Source organism: Nymphalis io, chromosome 22 (genome assembly GCF_905147045.1).
Source record: "Nymphalis io chromosome 22, ilAglIoxx1.1, whole genome shotgun sequence".
NCBI classification, from domain to species: Eukaryota; Metazoa; Arthropoda; class Insecta; order Lepidoptera; family Nymphalidae; genus Nymphalis; species Nymphalis io.
In genome coordinates, this window is record NC_065909.1 from 9199817 (window position 1) to 9213402 (window position 13586).

General features: G+C 33.2%; 1 protein-coding gene and 1 pseudogene across 1 annotated transcript in view; one reads left to right on the forward strand and one right to left on the reverse strand.

Annotated features, from left to right (window-relative positions):
* LOC126777159 (inactive dipeptidyl peptidase 10) overlaps window positions 1-13586 on the reverse strand; it is a 184045-nt gene that overhangs the window by 79048 nt on the left and 91411 nt on the right. The window lies entirely within an intron of this gene.
* LOC126777402 (U2 spliceosomal RNA) lies at window positions 12618-12741 on the forward strand (annotated as a pseudogene).

Genomic DNA, 13586 nt, shown 5'->3' on the forward strand with positions numbered 1-13586 from the left:
TTACTCATCTGACGTTCCAAGTTCCACGATCAGTTAGCTCCTACCGTGTACCGAGAGATGTTTAAATTAAAAATCACGACCATTTTGACTCATTATTTAGTTGCAATGCCCGCTGAACTAAAATATATATAATAAGCAGTTTTTTGATCATGAAAACATTTTCATTTCCCAGGATAGAAATTAATATTATATTTGTTGCCCCAAAGCATTATCCATCACCGTGTTGAACTTTAAACTTTACAACGAATTAACATTTTTGTATGAACGGGAAATATTCGTGTAACGTTAAAGTTGTGTTTTTTTTTATTTTTTACTGTAATCAACTTTTATTATTAAGGAAATAAAAGTTTTTTGCACACTTCGTCGTAAGCGTAATGTTCTATATATTAAATTAATTAAAGTGAACGATTTATTTTTAATACATTTTTATACATTTTAAAATTTCAATGTAAAATCCCTAATATTATTAATACATTGTATTAAAAAGGCGGCCGGGACGATCGTGAAACGTACTTAATAGTGAGGAGTGCGGGGAGTAAGCTCCATTTCACCTCGGATAGAGCACTGCCTTGCTCGTGCAAGGTACAGTAGACTCGCTTTACCCCTGGTTCACGTATTTTTTAAAGATTGTCACTACGTCTCAAAAAAGGGGTAGCTTAGAAGGCTGTCTTGTAGAATGTAGATTTCTAAAAGAGGTTCAATCTTACAAATAAATATTTCTCATTAGCAGCCCGAGTTGTGAAATTAGCAGCTTGACTTTCGATTGTGCTACTAACTGAAAAACTTACCACTTAACCACTTTACTGGTGGTAAGGCTTTGTGCAATCTCGTCTGGGTAGGTACCACCCACTCATCAGATATTCTACCGCAAAACAGCAATACTTGATATTGTTGTGTTCCGGTTTGAAGGGTGAGTGAGCCAGTGTAATTACAGGCACAAGGGACATAAAATCTTAGTTCCCAAGGTTGGTGGCGCTTTGGCTATAAGCGATGGTTGACATTTCTTACAATGCCAATGTCTAAGGGCGTTTGGTGACCACTTACCATCAGGTGGCCCAAATGCTCGTTCACCTTCCTATTCTATAAAAAAAAACTCAATAATTGTCATTTTATTATTATTATTACTACCCAAGAGCAATAAAAACGTAAATATATGCCATTTCAAAAAGTGGTTGTCTATTAATGGGCGGGCATTCAACACGTGCAGGTTTCCTTTACCATATTTTCTGTCACCCTTACAACGAAATGAATTATAGACACAAATTAAACACGTGTAAATTAGAGGTGCTTGCCCGGATTCGAACTAGGAATTTTTGATTAAGACCTGGCGTTCTATCGACTGGACCAATTCGGCGGCTATTATAATAATTGTCTCATAGCGGTATCTAATATCGATATTTAATCTATAAGGCTTTATGTAATTGGGAAATAAAACTTGGCCAGTTTTGATTCGTGAGTGAAATTTGATTTGCTGTAAAATCTTCAACATGCAATTGGATTATGAAAGTTCATGGCCAATCAATCATAGCTCTTATCAGAATAGCCAATCAAATCAACAATATTCACAACCTCTGTTTCGGACAGGTCACTCCGGACTTATGTCTGGCGTTTTGCCAAAACTGCAGAGAAGTTTTCAACTACTAAGCTCTGTGAGAATTCGCCTGATTTTATTACCCGACTATGGCTCGGGAAATGGTAATGCATTTATGTCTTAATGCTTCGATCACTTTAGACAAAAGAGATCGTTAAATTCGTAGAAATGGGGTTGGAATGGTTGTGACATCACTAGACATCCAATATGGCGGAATGTAAAGGAGACATTGTTAAATAATTGAAATTCGATTTTCTATATTTAAACAAGAGAATCAAAAGAAATGCGATGTTCTGCTAGTGGACTTTGCAGTTTTAAAGTAATTGCTTATAAAATTTTCTTACATTTTATCTACTATATACTTAATTTATTTATTCAAATACCATGAATATAGACTAAATATATATTCTATTCTAATATCCCATCAAAAACGTAAATGCGAAAAGAGAGCCAAGTTAAATATATGATATATGCCTTGGTTGTTGACTTCAAAGACAAAATAAGTACTCTAAATGGGTGCTAAGTTCAATGGTCAGTCCTAAAATGTATTTATAACAACATAAAATATTTTATAACAACTTAAAATATCAGTTCTTCTTATAACTTAGGATAATATATTGAAGGTCTGACTTGGCTAGTTCTCATATACAAATTATTATATATATTAAGTACCTACTTAAACAGTCATGGCAGAGCCCTATAATCGATGGCTAGTTTCTACAAAGCCAAATTCGAAAGAATAAAATAACAGCTTCAGCTTTAGAACTTGTGAAGGCTATAATATAATATAATAAAAATGTATACTAAAACTAGCTTAAAAAATAAGCTTGGATTAAAAAAAAAAAGGGTGGTATTTCACTCCACGTGAAGATTCTTACATTACAGGCACTATAAGAAAGTGTTCCTAATAAAATCAATTAATTGAAAAATTATAATAAAATGATAAACATTTACTAGTTTCTGATTTATTCCTTTATATTCCCCACCTAACTGCTTATCTGGATGCCAAATTTGAATTTTTTAGGTCATTTCGAACTAGGTTAATGTTTTGATCGATAGGTCAGTCAGTGGTAAAAATGAGGATTTTTGGACGTTAATATCTAAATAACCATTTGAGGTATTTTTATGAAATTAAGAACACATATGTATCTTACAGGTCTCAATATATGAGAAAATTTGACATGTTTATGTGAAATATTTTTTGAGTTACGAGGGGATAAAAAGTGGCTCCAAATGGTTCGTGTAATATTACTCACGGTGCTCGCCAGTTCTGTTAGCTTGAACTTGGCTTGACACGCTACCGCGTGTGTTGATTATGAATTTATTGTATTGTATAGATTATAAGTACATAAAAACAGTTATATGTTTGATGATAGGTGCTAAGTACGTGAAAAAATGTTTTTTTTCAGAACTAATAAGATTATTTAAAATCGAATTACTAGAATATTTTGATCCAATTCGAAAGAAAAGCTTACTCGAATCACCACACATTATCAACAAAATATAAATTTGATAAAATAAATTAAAAATTAAAAGGAAAACAGTATTACTAAATAACAAATTTTATATCATTTGTGTTGTCTAAATTCATAAAAGCGTTAAATGCTTCTATCTCGAAACTCGCTTATTTTTTCACTGTCAAAGAAATTCCAAAAGGTATTGGAGTTTTTGGAGATATCATTGAGTTTGAACATTGTGTTTATATATTTATAATCTGTATTAAAACGCTTATAGCAGTGCTTACAGAGTATTTTAAATTCAAATTTATCTTAAAAGTTTCCGTATTTACAGAATTCAACACGAATTCTAACGTTTACGAAGGTTAATTATTTGAAGAAGGTTTCGTTTGAACCATATGTGATACTTCCTTGTCTGTTCTGTGGCTACACTATATACTACATATCGTTGCAATATACTTATTATATTTATTTAATTATTTAACTAACGTAAATGACCTGACGTAACCATCAATTTAGATATTGCACATCTGCCGGGCGTTATGTCACATATTTATTTTCGTACATGATGCTAAATTTCAAATATCTTAATCCAACTACACGTCACAAAGTTAAAGATTCTTATCAAATTATTAGGTTTAGAGGATTATTATATTTTTATTATTCATGCTTGATTATTTTTACCTTTGCGAATAAAAAATCCCATCCAAGTAAAACGATACGATATCCGAAGAAATATCTAGAACCTTATTGTTCGATGTTAAATGTTCAGATAAATAAATGGGTTTTTGTGGGTCATAAATTCCAAAACGACTTGAGATTAACTAGTCTAGTAGTCTTGTTGAAATTCAAAAAAGCTGAAATGGAAGCATCATTGTACCTTACACTGCGTAACCTAATAAGTACAGGACGTGGTTTAGCACTTGTATTTAGGTTGGCAACTCGAGTCACGTATGGATTGTCGTCCGCGGGGATTGGCTTTTTGACAATTCAACCTGGCTGGCTTACAGTTGTGGCTAAATTTTCCACTTAATGTTTAGGAGTTCCATTTAATTAATTATTATTATTACATTCTGACATATGCATTTTGAAATAATTAAGCGTTTTATCGAGGTATATGAATGAGTGTTTTTTTCTTCGATAAACAATAAAGAAACACTACGTATGGTGATAACACTATATACGTTCATTTTATTTATTTCGCTTGGTCATATTGTTGTAAGCGTAGCTTTGCAATTGCAAATCATATACACACACACTTACATATAGATATATGTTCATATATATACATATCAGTATAACCGTGTCCAAGATTATTAATTTAAAAAACACCAATACCGTAACCGTACCGTAACAGCCTGTGAATGTCCCACTGCTGGGCTAAAGGCCTCCTCTCCTCTTTTTGAGGAGAAGGTTTGGAGCTTATTCCACCACGCTGCTCCAATGCGGGTTGGTAGAATTCACATGTGGCAGAATTTCAGTGAAATTAGACACATGCAGGTTTCCTCACGATGTTTTCCTCTACGTAAAGCACGAGATGAATTATAATCACAAATTAAGCACATGAAAATTCAGTAGTGCTTGCCCGGGTTTGAACCCACAATCATCGGTTAAGATTCACGCGTTCTTACCACAGGGCCATCTCGGCTTTCGGCAGGCCAAAAAACACCAATATCCATTTCTAATACTAACTTCCACCTGCGACTACCGCCTATGAGGGAAGGGGTGTAGCCTATGTGTTTAGTAACCCTGATTAAACGCGTAGGCCCTAAATGATATCCAAATCTCTTGAGTAGTTTTTGCGTGAAAGAGTATCGAAGATCCTCACAAGCTTTCGCGTCAATAATATTAGTAGGATATATACATATACTATAATATAAAATGATAAACATAAAAACGTATGGTCGCCGTAAGTACCCGAATAAAATAGTTAAAATCCGAATACAAATCAAAGGTCGATTTCATATGGACAAGTGCCGTTGAGGTTTTTATTTGCTTTTTATCTGTGGTTCGCTATTCAGAGATGAAAAACATCGCGAGTTAGCCTGCACGAGTCTCATCAACTCGTATGTACACTTGTATATATTGTATGTCCACCTACATAGCAAAAGTGTTTTATATTAACTTAAAATATTGAAATAAAAACTCAAAGCTACTTTAACAAGAGTGGTTTTTTAGCTTTGGAAAATTTTCAAGGTTTTTTAATCGATTTCCTCAAAGGCTTGGGCTGGGTGCCAACATTCCAGTTTTACTTTTTTTTTCATTTGATTTAGTTAAGCACATCGGCAAATGAGCCATCTATGGACATGTGGTCACCATTGATATTGGCTCTGTTAGGAATATTACCCATACCTTACATCACCAATTTGCCTTGAACCTGTTGTTACGCTGGGACACGCACGCTTCAAACCGGAACAAACTAATACTATGTCTTGCTTGGTGGTAGGACATATAATGAGTAGGTGATAGGTACCGACGGGCTTTCGACGAGACCTAGTACAGTAAATAAGATGAATTTTGCAGGAACAATTTTAAGCACGCGCTCATATAACACTAGTTCTTGTGACATAAATAAGTATACAAATCAAAACTAAAAATAACCACAATTGATCGCGGTGTAATGGTGTTCCTTGGTTTTATAAATTGGTCACCCAAAGAATCGAAATTACATGTCAACGGGAAAATATTGCTAGCGTTCTATTCATCCTCTCCCTACGGTCATGAATTGTTCTGTAGCGAGTTTTAAATTTGATTTATATTTACTTGTTTAAGGCTACATGGTGAAGTTTTGTTAAAAACATTTCGAAATTCAATCAAAAGTTATATTAGGTTCGGTTTAGATTATTGATAACCCGAATGACGGATTGATTCATAAATCTCGTAGTTCCGTAGTCTCGTGAGTTATGTTTTAAAAGTATGTGAATTGTTTGACAGTAAAAGAATAACAATAATATATTCATTTTATGACTACCCATCCCGAATTTACGAATCGAAAAAGATTTACATTAAGCTTTTATATCATAGTACATATAACTTTATTAGATTACGTGGCGCACCTTAGTAAAGCTCCGAATTGGCGTTATTTTTTCAGACTTTAACAATTTTCGTCACATTCACATAAAACTTCAAAGAATCTACACCTATAAATTCCTCATGGATCACTCTGTCCATTGGTGGAAATTATTTGATAATTCATTCGGTACTTTTTGAGTTCTCGTTCAGGCAGACAGACGGCCGGCGGGGAATATTAATTTATAATATGTAGTATCTATGTAGTACCAAACCGCATTGGAGCAGCGTGGTAGAATAATTTCCAAACCTTCTCCTCAAAAGGGAGAGGAGGCCTTAGCCCAGCAGTGGGACATTAACAGGCTGTTACTGTTATGTAGTAATAATATCTAGAATATATAAAAGGATGTCTTTCAAAATCTATTATAAAGTTTAAATGTACAAACTCACAGGCAGAATTCATTGTAGATAGACTTGTAAGAACCATTACAGTTATAATATTGGTAGCACATGACTTACTGATAATAAATAACTGTGAGGCACTACATCGCGCTGTGTCCCCGCCGGCAGTTGGACGAGGTAAAACGTCAGAATCGGGAAACAAAACGACCGAAGCGAAGTACATATATGATAGGTTCCGTACAGTGAATAAATAGCATATATTTTTAGACCTTCTGCAATGTGTCGCGTAATCATCGCAATTAATGACTTATATATAAACGCTGTATTAATAAAGTTTATTTTATTTTTACAAAATCAAAATCAATCAAAATCGAAATATTTTTTATTCAAATACACTTTTACAAGTACTTTTGAATCGTCAAGCGTTACCAGTTCGGAATGTGGATTCTACCGAGAAGAATCGGCAAGAAACTAAGTAGTTACTTGTTTTTTTTTTTACAAAAAATGTTATTTAAGGAGCACCGAGATAGTTTTTGGATGAAAGACGTGAATCTTTACCGAAGATATAGGTACAATCCCGGGCATACATCACTGAATTTTAATATCCTTAATTAGCGCTTTGTGTCTCGACACTCAAACCGAAGTAAAGAGATAATAGATAGCCTTAATGCAGCAGTTTTATATTCACAGAATCCCTGTATATTAAGTAATTACTGTATATATACTCGTAGTGTATGACTCACCGCTTAACACACATTATACGATCCGCTGGCTGGTTGGGCAGTCGAAGTATCGACGCCGAGGGTAGCGAGCGGAACTTTGTTGTTTAATTATATTGTAACAGTTGTATCAACCTCACTGGATATTCTCTAAAATATTTGATGTAGGTTTTGGTTTCTTTTATCAATAAATTATTTGTATTCATTTTAATTACGGAAGTACGAGAAAGAATAGTGCAAATGTCGCTACGTTAAGCAATAATGGTGCTTCTTCTATAACAGTAGACTATAGCTTATTCGTTTTAGTAGTTCATATTTTTTAAATATTTAATGAATTGGACTAACAGCAAATATTTTTAAGAGTCAATTATCATGAAATTTGTTTGACGCGAAGTTATCACCGTTGTGAAAAGTGGATTATATCGTAGCGGTCTGTCAAATTAGCAGATACACATTTTAAATTATTAAATAACATACATCGCCTCTCTGATGATGGGACTGGTTCAGTTTTTGTCCAATGAATCGTGATTGCGATGTAACGGAAAAAAACTTCATGCTTCCCTTCCCTCGCCGTAATTTTATTGTAGCTCCATTTTAATTAGTTAATAATTCGATCTGTATATATATTTTAATAATTACATACATCTATCTTGAAAGATATACATATATATAGGATACGAGTAAATACAGTGTAAATAGTCACATATTCAACCGCTAAACAACATTACATAGTATTGTTGTGTTCTAGTTTGGAGGATGAGTAGCCAGTGTAACTACAGGTACGAAAAATATAACTTCTTAGTTCCTAAGGTGGGTGGCAGTTTGTCGACGTAAAGAATGGTTATTATTTCTTACAGCACCTATGTTGGTAGTGGCCGCTTAAAATCATTTGGCCCATTTACTAGTCCACCTACTTATTATAATAAAAAAAGTAAAAAAAAAACAGTCTTTTGGCTGAGGTGTTTTTTTATGAATTGACATATCATTTAAATATTTTATTAAGCAAAAAAAACCTTACATAAAGGCAAACGCGACCAAAGCACCGTAGGTGCACAGTGGAAATTCCCCGCCTACGTACGAAGTGCTTTGAATCTACATTCATCATTCGCACTGCGAAATTATGGAATGCTTTGCCTGAGTCCGTATTTCCTGACATATAGCAATGTTGGTGTCTTCAAATCCAGAGTAAACAGGTTTCTTATAGGCAAGCGTGCTACATCCTAGACCGTGTCGATGCTTAACATCAGGCAAGTCAACGGTCAAACGCTTGCCTATTAATTGTAAAAAATATATATATAAATCTTTGTATCAGTAGACGGACTTACAAATGCATAATAAAGTTTCACCGGGATTTTTATCTTACGTTACCGAACCCTAAAGTAGTCGCTCGCCGTAAAAGTACCTCATAATGTCATCGTTAACGACAAGTAATCGAAATTTTATGCAAAAAGTATATTTGTATTCCGTTCCACGATAAGCTGGCACGATTTGTGGAATATCAAAACGGATCCGTTGAGAACAGTTTGTATATTTGTTTGTCATAAAGACGTTAATGATAAATGAATTTACTATTTTGATCAAACAATTGTGTTATATAGTTTGAACTTATTATAGCATACAAAGCGTATACGTGTATACTAACACAGGACATACTAACTTCAATACTATATGCAGTTTAAAGTGGCACCTCTAGAAGCATGAAGCGTTGCGACGAGATCTATATGTAACGTTATTGAGGAGTAATTAAGTTACTTAAAGGTTGTATTATCCGTAACAGTCTGAGTGTCCCACTGCTGGGCTAAAGAACTCCTCTCCCTTTTTTGAGGAAGGTTTGGAGCTTATTCCACCACGCTGCTCCAGTGCGGTGTTTTCCTTCACCGTAAAGCACGAGATGAAATATAAACACAAATTAAGCACATGAAAATTCAGTGATGCTTGCTTGGCTTTGATTCCACGATCATCGGTTAAGATTAACGCGCTCTACCACAGGGCCATCTCGGTTGTATTATAGCTCGTAATTTTTTATTGCAATGATATTGTGCTCAGGAGTCCAGATTCCTTGTTAAAGTAATTGTCATATAAAACACTAGGATATTATTATATAGTTAGATTGTTAAAACTTTAGAAGTTTTCATAAAATTTTTTTTATTATTTTACGAAAACAACATTTTTCTCTTCAATTAAAGTCATTATTTTTGTAAGTTTTTACATATTCAGCTTTTGTAATATGACTATCACACATATCTACTACTATCAAGCAGTGATATTTTAAGATACTTTTTATGTGTTCATTCGAAAAGTGGACCGAATTAAGAAGAAAATAAGACACATTTTTCATTAGTACTATCTTCATTTGATACCATTAGAAAACTCACAATGATTGTCCTGAAACTTAGAGATACCAGAGCACTTGGGGTTGCTTCGCAGAACCTGCAACAATTTAGAAGAAGAAGAAAGCACTGAGAAGGAAGACAAAGTGAAACTTGAATTTCAACTCTAGTTTCAACAAAAAATCCATACTACTATTACTTCGCTACTTCGATCGAAAAGAAAAAAAGCCCTAAATTTCATTTTAAAATTTACAAGTTGAAAGTACCTCAACTAGACTTGAACCATTAGTCTAGTGGCTACTTATAAGACCGGAAACCCCGAGGTCCTGGGTTCAGGTTTATCCAATGTAACTACTGAGTGTCAATACTGAGTTGCCGGTTCTAGTATTTATTTTTCCCAGTATAGATTTTGAAACGCTTGTAGCTTTACATTTAATGTAATCTTACAGGAATATATTATCAATAATAATACAATATGATCTAATTGAATAAAATATGTTTAACGATATCACTTTCGCGTTCTCTTTTTCATTTTATATTTTATATTCGAGCTTAAACCGCCATCGTACTTTTATTTTTGTTATTCTCTTTTTACTATTTTGCCCGACGACGGACGGTGCACCTGTTGTGGTCAACGACATCGACCGATTTTTGCCCATTGCAGAGGTAGCTGACTTTGCACAATGTTTTATAAGTTTATATTTCAATTCTATATATAATATGATAGCTTTTATCCATGTATTTTCCTAATATATGGACAATTTAACACAAAAAGTATTTTTTCAAATAAAACTAGTAGAACCCTTTTTCATCTCGCCGTTTATGTGGGACTCACCGACACCAGGGCTATCCACTCCGTCTCAATGGGGGGTACAATCACTTGCATGTGCTACTATGACGACCCGATGATAAGCCTATCGGGCTACCTACATCTAGACAGCTTATGGAGTACAGTAAACTCCGCGAGTTTAGAGTATTTAGAGTACTTTATTATTTACAATAAAAACCTGGAAAATTGAATTATTTAATATTTAATGCTTGCAATATTGCTTATTTAATAATTAAAACACAAAGGATAGAAGCCACCAACAAAATAAAGGTAATTTTTATTTGACAACTAAAATAATCGATCGATAATCGGTACATACATACCAATTAAAGTATCAATAATCGAATCGATAATCAAAATTGTATCACTACACTCACTAGTTCCAGCTGTCAAAAAGCGAATAACCATATGGACAGAGTAAATAAGTCTTAAGAATATTAGTTACGTATAAGTATAACATTAATAATATCTGTATCTTTTAAGAAAGAAGAAAACTATTTAAATAGCTTTTTCATTGTATTAAAAGTTTCATTTAAAACGGTCAAATATGCAAAAATCTTAGCGAGATCTTCGTTCCGTTCATTCGTAGTAATCGAATATTCATGTCACGACTAACAGCTCTTCAAATTAAAATATTCCGCTTCTTACTTAAACTTTCAAGTCTTTAAAGCTATACTAGTTCATTACTTACTGAAGTTAGTGCTTAAAAGATCATGAGGCGTTTGTTCAGAGAACTTTTTACTTGGTAGGGTTTTGTGCAAGCTCGTCTGGGTGTGCACAACCCACTCATCACATACAGCAATACTTAGGTTGTCGTATTAATTCCAAGGGTGAGCAAGCCAGTGTAACGACCGGCACAAGGCACACATCTCAGTACTCAAGGTTGGTGGCGTATTGACGGTGTAAGGGATGGTTAATATTTCTCGCAATAAAGTATAAAGCAAAATTGCTAATATTATTTAATAATATGCGACTTTATTTTGCACGAGTAAATGAAGTTCAAGATTAAAAATAAAATATTGTATGTATAATAATTATGTACATATATATATAACTAACGAAATCACGAAATTCCCACATATTATATATATTTTTTCATGTTTATACTCTGAATGCTATATATTATTAAAATAAAAACTGGATTAATAATTATATAATTATTCATAATCTATGGCTGACATTAGGGATTTGTAAATCACTTTTGTTTTATTTTTATAACAATAAAACATTTTCATCGTTCACTATTAATTCACGCTTACTCCTTTCGTTTCGATTAAATATTTTAGTGTTTCTTTTTCCTGCATGACGTCTTTTTTCTTTTTTCTTCACTTATACTGAATAGCAGCGGATTTGCTATTTAATTTTAATTAACTGTTGTCAAAAATATCCCAAGTATAATAACAACTGCGAACAGATGGTTTTAAGTTTCTTATACTTAGTCGGTAACATCTTGGTTCAGTCTAAATTAAAATTTTAATTTTATTTACAGGTATCTAGATTATGTTGGGAAATATTTAACTTCATCCTTGATTTAACTTGATGTATTTGTTGTAGCATTTTTGATTGAATATATCTTACAATTCAACATTTTCGAAATAATTATTATGATAAAAATTTCCATCTGGATTTAAAGCCGATAAGAATAATTTAACTTAGCATTTACATTAAGCTAACAATGCTAGTTTTATCAAGTAAGTATTTAAATGATGTCTGTGAGTGAAATATCTTTAATATTTAGATTGCCCTAGATTTGAAGTGCCTTGAAATATCCGTCCATTTTTATTATGAGACTTAATATAAATTAACTATTGTTTTCAGATTACTTGGATTACAATTTTTGATATTTTTCTTTTATACAAATTAAAGAAATGGCTTGCATTTTTACTCCTCTTTTTGAGGAGAAGGTTTGGAGCTTATTCCACCACGCTGCTCCAATGCGGGTTGGTGGAATACACATGTTGTGGAATTTCAGTGAAATTAGACAGATGCAGATTTCCTCACGATGTTTTCCTTCACCATCAAGCACGAGATGAATTATAAACACAAATTAAGCACATGAAAATGGTGACATGACAGTGGTGCTTACCTGGGTGTGAACCCACGATCATCGTATAAGATTCACGCATTCTAACCACTAGGCAATCTCGGTTTGTTTTAATAATGTCTTCGGAAATTATGATCGCGTGGAATGTTAACCAGAATTCTAACGTAAAGCACGAGATGAATTATAATCACATATTAAGCACATGAAGTTTCAGTGGCGCTTGCCCGGGTTTGATCTTCGCTTCTCGGCCTTTTGGCTAAGATCAAAGTGTAGTATTTGCATTTTTAAAATAAACTTAAAATAATAAAGTTTATTTAAAAAATGTAAGTGACTTCTTACGCCGTCAATGCGCCAACTATCTTAGCTTAAGATCTCTAAGGGATTTAAAGTGTTACCGTCTTGTGTGTTTATTTACATTATAATAAGTCAAAGACCTCCTCACAGACAAGACAGAGAAATTGCTAGACGCACTAAAAACCCTTTTAGAGCTATTGAGCAAATATAGATCTTATGAAGATCATATCCCGCTATCCCTTAAGAGAATACTCATGAACGTATTCGTATCAGTCCTTTTATCCTAAAGGCACTTTCCGTACGTTTAGAGAATCGATTTTCAATCGGTAATTCAACCTCCTTTTTTTAATACTGGCTGGTTACTTATTCTATTGAACTGTCACTTGTCACTTCATTCATGTTTTAGAGATTTACCATTATGTTTTTTTGATTGTGACTTAACTTCGATAAGTTCGTTTGATCGTATATTATATTTTATATTAGCTTCATTATTATATTAGCTTCATTGGAAGATACAACTGACCAGGTAAATGTTCAGAGATTGTTATTATAGAATTATGTTTTCATATGTAATATGAATCGTATTTTTATCAAGAAATAAAAAGTTGTAAAAGATAATTTTTAGAATTAACTTTCCACCATCTATACCAATATTATAATTAGGAAAGTAAGTTTGTCTGACTGTTACGTATTCACAGCGAAATCCCTGAACCGATTTCCAGCTGCCTGTCATCATTTTTCATGACTAAGCCACGGAAGAAATCTAGTCCTTACTAATGTTTTAAATGTGAAAATGATTTTGTTTGTTTTTTTTTATTATTATTAGTTTGGTACGCTGTCACGTCTTAACCATTCAACCGATTATAATTAAATTTGCATACATTTTATTAGGAGTTCAGAAAAAGCCATAA